The sequence below is a fragment of the Nymphalis io genome, chromosome 5 (assembly GCF_905147045.1).
Source record: "Nymphalis io chromosome 5, ilAglIoxx1.1, whole genome shotgun sequence".
Classification (NCBI taxonomy): Eukaryota; Metazoa; Arthropoda; class Insecta; order Lepidoptera; family Nymphalidae; genus Nymphalis; species Nymphalis io.
The window spans coordinates 6,521,641-6,534,251 of NC_065892.1; the positions used below are offsets into that span (position 1 = coordinate 6,521,641).

Consider the following 12,611-nt stretch of genomic DNA (forward strand, 5'->3'; position numbering starts at 1 on the left):
ATCCCGAACCTTTCATCTACACAATAGCGTTGACGAAGTGTAACTGTAACCTTTAATACACTGTAACCTTTAATAAATAACCCTGGTTTATATGCCTATAAGTTCTTCTGTCTTACTGTCGTAAAACAATGCACTCGTATTCGTTATATATCGTAATATAATGAATATGAAGTTAAATTTTAATTTTCAATACGTGATGTCAAAAATGAACCATTTTTTTAAAATTTTTATTATATTGTACTGAATTGTAGTGCTTCAAGTACATTGTAAGTAACAGACTTATATATGTACCACTGGTGGGTTAAAGTCTATTCTCCTTTTCAGAAGGCTTAGAGTTTATTTTACCATGCCTCAATGCTGATTGGTTACACGTGTAGCAAATTTTCATCCGACACGTGTAAACTACACGTGATGTCTTCCTACACTGCTTAGAAGATTGATAATCACATACTAAGTACACGAAATTCAAAAGTACTCTCTCAGAATCATCAGTCACATATTCTAATCCATAAACCGAGCCATCTTGGCTTAAGTAATATGATAATATTAATAATGTCTAGATTTTTTTATTGTACTTGTCCAAAATTAGTGTTAAACTAATTGTAATTTAGTTAAAAGTGTTGATTGGAATTTAGTTTTGCATGTCATTTCAATGAATCGAGTAGATATTTGGAGTTTGCCATGCGCATATCCGAGAAGAATGTCTGATGCGTCAGCCAGACGCGCTGTTCAGGTGACGCTTCCCGGGCTCTTTGGCAACATGCCTTTACGGATATAGACGGGGACATTGCGTACACATACTTTTGAAAAGGTTTGGTCACATTCACGTGAAATAATATAATTATTGACGACTTATTATTAAAACTACTAATTCTAATGTATAATTAAGCTCTCCGGTTTACTTATTTTAAGGAATTTAATAAAATGATTTACTATATTTGAACAGTTATGGCTTAATTTAGTTGTTGAACAAGTATGATTTTTATATGCTGACGTAATTGAATAACCATTCCAATAACACTGGTATTGTGTGCTAATAAAGAGCTTAACTGAAACAATTGAATCATGTATAATAAAGATAATAATACTGAGATAAAATTATTCAATTTATTATTATGCTTTTATTGTAAAGGAACACTTATCTGCAAAAGATAATTGTACAATTAATTAGATCATGGATGATAGCACACCTTGGGAATTAAACGATAACCTCTCGGAAATTTCATTGTTACATTGAAAATTTGTAAATAATTAGAAGATCTTACAAAAAATAAACCGTTGAGACTCTTTCGCCAGTTATTCTCGGTGGTAGTTTTTAGTTTGACAACCAACATTTGAATTACATAAGTATATATTTACATAAAAAAATTTAAGGTAACGAAATAGTCTTGTCGATATTAATTTTATGAAGCATATTCCACTAAACTTGCATTTTACTGAAAATATATTAAATAATTGTTATTATTAATTTGTTTTAAACACGAATTTAATTTTATATTTACAATTCAATACAATTTTTTTTTGTAAGTCGTTTCTTCAGAACAAATTTTTATTTGAAATAATTATGTTCTATGGCTAATTGTAGATGAATTCAGTCGCAGGTTTCGTCGCTTTTCATTTTGATGGACGCCTCCCATAACCTACGTAATCGCTACGCAAAATACCACCTCTTATACAGAAATATGAATTTTCTGTTGGAGGGCTCCCTTAATTAAATACAGTGAGTTGTACCCCGATGATAAATATTTAAAAAATAAACTTTTAATTTATACTCGTAAATCTGACAAACTCATTCTAGTGAAATTCAGGCAAACGCTGGTTTTCTGGACTTTAAAGTTAAAAACTCATTATGTCAATTTTATAGTTCGCAGACTATGATATAATATGTATGAGAAAAAACCGTTAATAAATTATTTTATAGTTTTACAGTACATTTAAATTTAATATCGTGCTAATTGATTACGTGCATGTTTATATTTAATTAATGAACATAAGAAAAAAAAACTATGGGTCTGTGTTAAATATTATAACTTGGCATGGAATACATTGCCAGGCACATGTTCAACAGCGTAAAACAGCGTACATGACACGATGAATTTAAGCCACAAAAGATACGAAACGTTTATAAGTTGGAAAGAGTTTAAAAATACATTCCAAAGATGATAAGAAAGGTTCTGATTCGATTTTTATATTTCCGTAAAATTCCGTAACAGCCTGTGAATGTCCCACTGCTGGGCTAAAGGCCTCCTCTCCTCTTTTTGAGGAGAAGGTTTGGAGCTTATTCCACCACGCTGCTCCAATGCGGGTTGGTAGAATTCACATGTGGCAGAATTTCAGTGAAATTAGACACATGCAGGTTTCCTCACGATGTTTTCCTTCACCGTAAAGCACGAGATGAATTATAATCACAAATTAAGCACATGAAAATTCAGTGGTGCTTGCCCGGGTTTGAACCCACGATCATCGGTTAAGATTCACGCGTTCTTACCACAGGGCCATCTCGGCTTTTTTATATTTACCGGTTTATAAATAAGCGTGGAGGTGTTTATTGTTGAATTTCCTGCAGGATAAGTAATAACTGAATTGTATTTAATCAAAATAACTAAATAACAGCTCACGTGTTCCTCTCCTCTTACAACCCGGGTTCCTTCAAACGAGGCGTGAAGGGGCATCTTGCGGGCCGGCAAGGCGAAGGCGGCTAGTGCAGAACATTCTTCCCGTCTGAACTGGCCTGACTCTACTACCACTTACCATCAGGTGGAGTAGAGTCATTTGCCCTCTCGGCGAATATAAAAAAAAAGAAAAAAAAGTAATTTAATTGATGGAAAAGTCTAACTATGTGTCTTGCTGTTACTTATCGGTACAGTGTAATGTCAAGCCGAAAGTAACTTTACATAGACTTTCCAAGGGTGCCTACTTAAATAACTAATATGTTGATTATTAATAATAATACCCTATATATATTTGAGATATATCTGATAGAGGATCCTAGTGTCATTTGGCCGGGAAAATGATAGGCAGAAGAATATTATAATATTAGTTATTAGATTATAAGACTTTAATTTTAATGTTTTTAACAGAATCATACTTTTCAAGATTTGTGAACTAATAGTTTTTATTCCAATAAATTCAGTGTTGAGAAATTTTTTATTCGTAAACTTAAATAACCGGATGAGCTTCATAGAAATAATCTATATTCCAAAATGTCTGTTCTAGTGCGTGTTATACATGTGGCAAAGAATTCCTTAAAATATTTTCCTTGACGAGGATGTCATGAATTATAAAAATAATAATAAGTAATCGGTGATTGGCTAGTGGTGGTTTTATGTTAAGTCACACATATTAATTGGACCTATAAGTATCTGATACAATAAATATCCTTTTAATTTCGGAGTAAAATATGAATGTTGAACTGGGGTAAGAACTACCATCACTATAAGTTTATTGTTTGTTATTAAAATCTATCGAAGGAAAAATTGATAAGATTGTCTATCTTTCTAGTGGGTTATCCATTTATACAACACTAAGAAATAGTACATGACAGTAATTGGTTATTTGATAAATATATAGATATATGAGATACTTTTCTATTTCCTGTAATTAAATAGTTCCCAAGTTGTGGACACGCCTTGTATGTAATAGAACTATGTATTAACAAGTTAATTAGCGAGTCTTTTCATAACTTACTACCAGTTTCTAAAAGTCTTAATACAGTTATTAAATTGTACAATTATTGTGGTTTTAAAATCTATTTTATCCTGATTCTTAGCTTTGTTTAATTGATCTATTATTTATATATTTATTTATTATAGACAACAATATTTGGTAATACTTTAAGACGTTAAACTAAAAAGCATTTTTCAAGTAGCAAAAGAATACTAAAAATATATGAAATATATCTTGAAAAATGACGCAATACTCTGTTCTGGCGCTAGATGATAGCAACAATAAATGTGTGGGTGGAGTGTAGACATTACTTAGCTTAAACTTGTTTCATATTTTAAAAAATATATTTTTTTTCTATTTTTTAATGAAATTATATTCTCATGCGATTCCAGAGCGAATTGCTAAAATTTGCCGGCATACAATTAATAAAACCTACTAACGACATAAACATATGTTGCAACAAAGTATATAAATTTTATTTTATAATATGTATGTGTAATAGTGTATTACACATACATATTATAAAATAAAATTTATTTATTATAAATTACTGTTGAAATATGTCTAGACTATAAAAAGTACTGTAAAAGTGCAAACTATAAAAAAACTATTTTTTACAATTATTAATGACACGCTTATAAAAACGTAAACTGCTTTTTTTCACCACTTTAAGTTCATTGATGAAAAAAACCGCCGTAATATACTTTTTTTCTAATCAGAATGACATTTTATGCTTCCCACTTTATTGTAGGTAATAATGAGTGCTATTTTTTTTTTTTTTTTTTATAGAATAGGAAGGCGGACGAGCATATGGGCCACCTGATGGTAAGTGGTCACCAACGCTCTTAGACATTGGCATTGTAAGAAATGTCAACCATCGCTTACATATCCAATGCGCCACCAACCTTGGGAACTAAGATTTTATGTCCCTTGTGCCTGTAATTACACTGGCTCACTCACCCTTCAAACCGGAACACAACAATATCAAGTATTGCTGTTTTGCTATAAACATGAAATACATTATTTTAGTCATCATCAATAGTTTCCAGTGCGGAAACTATTGATGATGCCTAAAATACCAAATACTGACTTTTAGATGAAAAAAATGAAGCATTGGGTTATATTATTGCAATTTTCGGTTAATTTTAGTAATAACTATACACGACTAACTTATTTTTTCTGTAAGTGCGGCGTTAGTTTCCTCAAAATCTGTTATTTTAGCATTAAGTTCATTAAATAACGTGAGTTTCGGGTAATATTACATTTAAGAAAGTCGGAATAAGATATTTTCCTCTAATACATCGGTGAAAACCGCTTTAAATTCTGTGTCGTAGTTTTTGCGTGATGCGGGTACAAATGTACAAACAGACAGATAAAAAATCATTTAATAAAGACGAGAAGATGCATTAGTTTTTTCTTGTCTTTAATGTACAGACATTGACCTGTTAAAATTTTATTATATGTATAAATATGTGTATAAAAAGCTACATGAAATAAGTCTTAACTGCCATTATACCTGATTAGACTTCGTCAAATATAAAAACAAATGTAAAATACAAATAATTTTTTTTTTTTTTAATATTTTGCTTGACAAATTTACGTATCAATATTGTAGAGCTTTTATTCATTGCGATTACGCGTAAGCAGACGCAGGGCAAAGTTTTTACGCGTATTTGGAGATGTACGTAGCATTCTTTATACCTTTGTACAACGGCACCCCGATGGCTGGATAGATTTTAATCGATAACGGGCCTATCGATTCGTCTAAGACAAAATAGTCTCCGTAATATACAAAATGGCAATAGAAATGAAAAAAACGTACCTTAATGAGATATGTATCACTGGATAGATCTCTCAAAATCCAGATTTTTACTTTTTTACAGTTATATTTTACAGTTATATTAAAAAAAGCCGAGTTGGCCCTGTGGTAAGAACGCGTGAATCTTAACCGATGATCGTGGGTTCAAACCCGGGCAAGCACCATTGAATTTTCATGTGCTTAATTTGTGATTATAATTCATCTCGTGCTTTACGGTGAAGGAAAACATCGTGAGGAAACCTGCATGTGTCTAATTTCACTGAAATTGTGCCACATGTGAATTCTACCAACCCGCATTGGAGCAGCGTGGTGGAATAAGCTCCAAACCTTCTCCTCAAAAAGAGGAGAGGAGGCCTTTAGCCCAGCAGTGGGACATTCACAGGCTGTTACGGTACGGTTACAGTTATATTTAAGAACTTCACAAGTTGTAGTTACCACTTATATTTCATTTATTTAAAATTTATCTTGTATTCAGCAATTATGAAAAATAGAAAGATGAGGTCTGATGTCGGCAGTGTGTCATTTATTGAAGATGTCGTAAAATGACATTTCATTACAGAATAATTAAGGTTTTTACCAAAAAAATGTGAAATTTACAGAAGCCGTGTGTTAGTACACAAATACAATATAAGCAATTTCACATTTGATGCTTTCAATTATCTTCTCTGAATAAGGTAATTACTTGTCACGTGTATTTCGGTGTAATTATTCTATTTATATTGTTTATACGGAATCAGACAATGTATATTATTTATGAATATTTTAGTAATTATATTCATATTCAATTTTGCAATGGCATTAGTCGTTTATTTGGACAGTTTCAGCTTGAAGCTTTGGTATATTAGCCTGGTATCAAAGTTTTATGGGAATTTACGAAATATAAGATGGAATAACACAATTCTAATATTAAATTCTATATAGTCTAGTTAATGAAATTATGCTCACCGATGTCTAACGTACAAGCCATCTTATAATAAAGCTCTCTATAAAAAACTATAAAGTAAACAATTTAAGAAGATCACTAGTATTATAGTAGTGTAGTAGTTAAGCAGATAATTGGTATTTCATTCGTACCGTGTTAGTCCATCTAATCTTTTAAAAGCACAATACATTTAAGGAAATAATTTATCACGGCAATTATTAATTGTTTATGTCATGGTTGCACGAAAGCTATAAATCAACTATGCCAATCTATAACATTAAAAAATTACAAAGTCACGCTAAGCTAAATTTGTTGTTTTTTAATTTTTTTTTATTTTATTTTTTTTATTTTATTTATTTATTTTATTAATTTAAATAAGATTTCATTTGAAAAAAATAAGGAGTCAACTCAAAATGAACGTTTGTCAAGATGAACATTGAAGTTAATTAAAAGCGTTGAATATAAGAAATTGCACATGATGTTCTTTAAATTGATTTATTAATTACAGTTTGCCGACGGAATATTGGAAGTGTTCCAAAAGGACATCACGATAAAGTCTGGTTTTACGTTTTTAACTCAGTAATATTGCAATTTTAAATTATATTGAAAGTAGTGTTTTATTTGTTTATCTATGTTTTCTTAACAATGTTGTCTTCATTCTTTTGTATTTAAAATAACTAACAATAATATTAAATACAAAAAACTTTTAGGTTTTGGTAAAATAACTTTAATATCGCAAATATTAAATTTTCATTATTTCAATTTTTTTTTAATTATTCAAAAATAATAGTCGAAAAAATATTCTCCGAGTAACAAATTAAACAAAAGGAGAATGCAAAATTTCATTAAACGCGGAATCATTAATTTTATTTACCCACGCGAACAAATTAAAAACAAATCTTGTATATGTAATATTTTGTATCAATTCTCGTGATTGAAACAAACTTGTTGTCGATATTAAATTTTTTCTATATATTTTTTAGTATCTAACAATTTCTTTAAAACAAATTCTATATTTATGTGTGGAGTACAGCGTTAACTTTTATTATTATGATTATTGTCATTCTGTTGCTTAATATATATATTATAATAATATCCTGGGATATTATTCACACACGGCCACCTGATCCAAAACTAAGCAGAGCTTGTACTATGGAAACCAGACAACTGATATACTACATATACTACTATTTCTTTTGTAAATACATATTTATATAGATAATTACACTCAGACTCAGGACAAACAGACATGTTCATGCACACAAATGTGTGTCCTGGGTGGGAATCAAATCCACAACCTTCGGCGTGAAAGGCAAATATCTACCAACCATGCCAACCGTCTATTTGTATATAAGACAATTATGTTTGGTATATTATATCAAGGTTCTCATCAAGAAAGATAAAATGTAAACTTTTCCTCTTTGTAATAATATCCCATTGCTAACCGGAAAATTGAAAAAAAAACTTGATGTTTAATATTACTGCCCTTTTGAGTCGCAGTTGTGTTCTAAAAAGATTAAATATAGGCAGAGATAGACTTATACCAGCCTCGTTTTACCGATATTTTGGTTTGACTATTATGAGTCGGACAAACGTTCAATAAAAATGTTATCGAAGCGAATATGCCCGAATATACACGATTTTCTTATCGTATTTGCAAAATATAGAAATCTAGGCATTTTAACGCATTGTAAAATGCTTTAAAAAACAAAAAAATGAGTAAGAAATAGCTCGAAAACCTGGTAAAAATTGTGGCCTGACAGGAGATAAAATCTCAAGACTAAATCTATTTTGTACGAGCAAACCTTTAAACTCGATGTAAATCTTTAGCTAAACAAAAACATAAAAAATAACGAAGAAAAACAATATAATTATATTTTCTAAAGCAAATCACACAACTTTTAATAGTAAGTCGGAGTTTCAGGCAACTATTCAATAAATAACCTAATATACCAAAGAATGAACTTAAAATGAATATTTGTTTAAAAATACCAGTAAGTAAAATATTATACTCGAATAAATTCAATTATATGGTTAAAACTGTTCAAGTTTTGAAAATGTTGGTGTTACTACTATAATATTTATGGAGACGATACGCGCAAGTCTGTATGCTAGTATGTTTCGAATTATAGTTGCTCATATAATATTACATGGTACTGTTTGCGCATTGTTTACTCACGTGTACTTAACAACGTATAGCTATATAACGTTACAAAGATACAAACACCAATTTTGCTTCTGTCCAAATTAAATGTAGCATATTTTTATATTATGTTTACAACTTCATTCTTTAAATTTTCTAGTTGTATTTTAATGTTCATGATTTTTATTTGAGGATTACATAAATTATTCAAAATAAGTCGGATGTTTCTTAATTCAACGGACATTTTAAGAGTAACCTTGTTTAAAGGTTTCAGTGAGTGCAAAAGGAAATCCTGGTAATTCAATAAAACATCACGTACTTAGAGATATTGCAAGCAGAACAAATTCCTTACCGCGACTTTAAATAAAGCTTCTTCCAGCGAAACAACATCAACTGCTGAATGCATAAGATATCTGGAGTTTCACAAAAAAACCACATTTTTTTAAATAAGTAAAACTTTTAAATAACTTTAAAATAAACTTTAAATAAATTCCGATTTTACGGCAAATTAAGAACTCTCTGAAATGTTTACTGTATATTTATTTATTAATAAAGCTTTAGTGAGAAGATAACATATTCATAAAGTTATAACATAAGATTATAATATTAACGGAGTTTATAGAAACGTTAGTTAAACCTTGAAAGGCCGCTATCAAAACTAATTTGGTTGTTTTGTTTTATCCTATATAAATCCAGGTGGGTTTGGAAGACAAATAGTGTAATTTTATAAATATAATAATCAAACTCTGTTATTTGTAATGAATCCATCTAATTACATGGAAATATGTATTAACGCATATAATTTTCTAAGTAAACATAACAAATGCTGGTCAGTTTTCTAACAAAGTAACGTTTAAACAATGGATCGTGTATTAATTAATATAAAGTAAGTTGATACTATTATAATTGTGCGCGTATATTCAAAATTAGTGTTTTAACACTGAAATAAAATTAAAACCATTTTAATTACATAATATAGGTCATATTAACAAATAATTCCATCCAGTGTATACTTTTGGTTCTTAACCAAAGATCGCAAGGTAAATCCGAGTTAGGACCACTGATTTTCATATAATACAATTGTGTCTGGTATATACCTGATGTAAAATTATTACCATCGCCCATAGACAGTAGCGCTTTGTAATTATTAATAATAATAATAATGTACTCCGGACCGATTTTGGCCACGGCGGCCAATCTCAAGAGAGATTGCGCCAACTGCGCAGGATATATTATAGTGCACAAGTGTGTGCGCAAACACAAGTGCACTCTCTATTCCCTAACTCTCATAATCCGATGAGACGGCAATCCGACACGACCGGAAAGAATTCAGGCACTGGACCAACGGTGTTACGTGCTTTCCGAGGCACGGGAGTGTACACACTTCCAACTTCCAGATTTCGGGCTGCTACTAAAAATTTCGGACAGAAAAACTCAATACTTTTTATTAGCCCGACTTGTGATTTGAACCCAGGACCTCGGAGTCTGCGGTCTTATATTTAGTCACTAGACCAACGAGGCAGTCAGATAATTGTAATTATTTTAAGAAATATTAATCATTGCTTGCAACGTTCATGCGCCACCAAACTTGGAATCTAAGAAGCTAACGTCTCTTGTACCTGTAATTCCACTGGCTCACACACACTTCAAACCGGAACACAACAATATTAAGTAATGCTGATTAGCGGTAGAATATGTCTATATATACTATCTACCCAAGACCGACTTGTCTTGCTTTAATATTAGTATGTTTATTTATTAGAAGCTATTTAAAAACGTAAAACTTCTAGATATGTTAAAACGAATACATACAAATAAATAATAAATAAAATATGAAGGTACTTAGACTAAGTGTTTTAAAAAAACGGTAAATCTAAGTGGAAGAATGATGAATGAACTTAAGATCGTAATATTATGTTGAATTATTGAACAACACCAATGATGGGTTGATTGTTGTTTTGAGTCAAGATGAATCAGTAGTTAGAGCACGTAGGTATTAACCAAATATTGTGGATTCTAAGTCAGGCAAGCACTAATATAATTCATTTCGTACTCGGCGATGAGGGAAAACGTCGGGAGGAACTTGCACGTATCGTATAAAAATCTGTATTGGAACAACGAAGCCCAATATGTACTGTACGAATTTTTTATTGCTTTGCTTATGAGTCTGTTACCCACCACCATAAGCGTTTTTAAGGATTCGTTTCAGAAAGAAAATCTTATAATATTCGAATCGAAGTTGTTGTGGCACTCGGATGATGAAAATATGCATTTTTCTATATTGTTTTTATTTTTATACATTTTCCTTATAATATTCAATCATTTAAATCAAATCTAAGGATTCGTACTAATATTTTCATTTATATTGATGCATACGGTACTAAGGTCCAGATATTAAGCGCTATACGCCCCTTCTCCTCCCGCTGCAATAGGCGTCGCCGGGACTAGAGAGGTTCTCAGTACCCTGGGAATCCTCTCTAGAAATGGAGGTCCGCATAGGCAGGCCGTCCGTCAGAGCGTCCCGGTAGCGTGCGCAAGCGATGTAACGCTCCTCGTGAAGACGGAAAGGGTACCGCTGGTTTTTTAGTGGGTATTCCGATATTCGGAGTGCACTTGGTGCCTGGGACACCGGCGATTCCCTCACGGAAACAGTGGGGGGAATGTGGGAGGGAAAAAAAACCGGCCCAGATCTTAATCTCACTCGGTTTTGCTAAATTACGAGCTTTGGAACATTATATTATGTATGTGTATATAAACCATATAAACGATTCAGGATTAAATTTTCTAATCGAAGAAAATAATTCAGATAATTTTTTAAGATTTAAAACATAAGCGAACGCAATTTAAAGAACCGCCGTTTGCTAAACCAAGCGGAAAAAATCGTTTTTGTAAGAGGCTTGGAGCCTAATTAGTAATTTATGACTTGCTCTAAAGAAAAATTACATTATAAAATGCAACTTTTTTATTTCAAAGGTAAAATGTTTTTTGTTCACTTCTCAAGAAAATAATACTTTCTTTTTCATAAACTTATAAAAGAAATCAGGTAAGAGAACGTTATTTTTTATCTTCTATAGATTTTATTATTTATAATTTTAACAGTAAATAGTAAATGTTCTTTTTTTTAAAGTGTTAGTTACTGGGATTCTTGCCACCTCTCGATAGAAGTTATTTTATATTTATTTGAGTCTACTTGCATAAAAGTTTTTTTTTTGTAGTTATGTTTCTTTACATATATCATTCAAATATACCATTTTTTTTTAATATCATACAGTAGATATTCATATTTACGGAGTAATTGTGAAAATTTTGTTCATCCCTAAGGGAATAAATACAACCTTCATGAAAAATGTATGTTATACGTATACATTCTAAAACACTTAATGTTTAATAAGGCTAAATTTACATAGCATATATTTGAAGGTTTAACGATTATATAAATAAACTAGCTAATCTAATTTTTCTTCATATAATTTTTCTTCTTATCTACCCGAATGAAGCCAGGACGGCTTCATTCGGGTAGATAAGAAGAAAAATTTATTTTGGTTAGGATTTGCGTAAAATCCTAACCAAATCTTAGTGAGTGTATACGTCAGGGAAGGATAACTGTGACAATTCCAAGTCAATCGGGCGGATAGTTTAGGAGATCTCGTAATCAGTGGTATTTTTCTTAAATACATACATAGATATCACCTTGCGAAGTAAAGTATTGTTTTTGTTCCGTCAATGATTTAAGATATCAGACACTTTATAAGGACAAGGACTTCACTGAATATATGCCTACAAATGAAAAAAACAATAAGAGATGTAAGTACAAATTGTGACCGCGTGGTATGTAAGGTTTGTAAGAATGCTACTAACATTTTACCATTGGGTCCCAATTACAATTCTCTGGTTCATGAATAAGCCCAGTCACCAGTGGTGGCAACAAAAAGAGATGTTATTTACTCAAAACTATTAGTTTTTTTTTGTATTATTATTCTAAGGTCCAAGGCTTTTTAACATTATTTAATGTATATAATATGTATGTTAAGGTAATTTTAACTGCAAGTTCCTTAAAAAAT

General features: G+C 31.0%; 1 protein-coding gene across 3 annotated transcripts in view; it reads left to right on the forward strand.

Annotated features, from left to right (window-relative positions):
* Positions 1 to 12,611, forward strand: part of LOC126768474 (cAMP-specific 3',5'-cyclic phosphodiesterase) — a 341,168-nt gene that overhangs the window by 187,481 nt on the left and 141,076 nt on the right. The gene's annotated exons all lie outside the window — the stretch shown is intronic.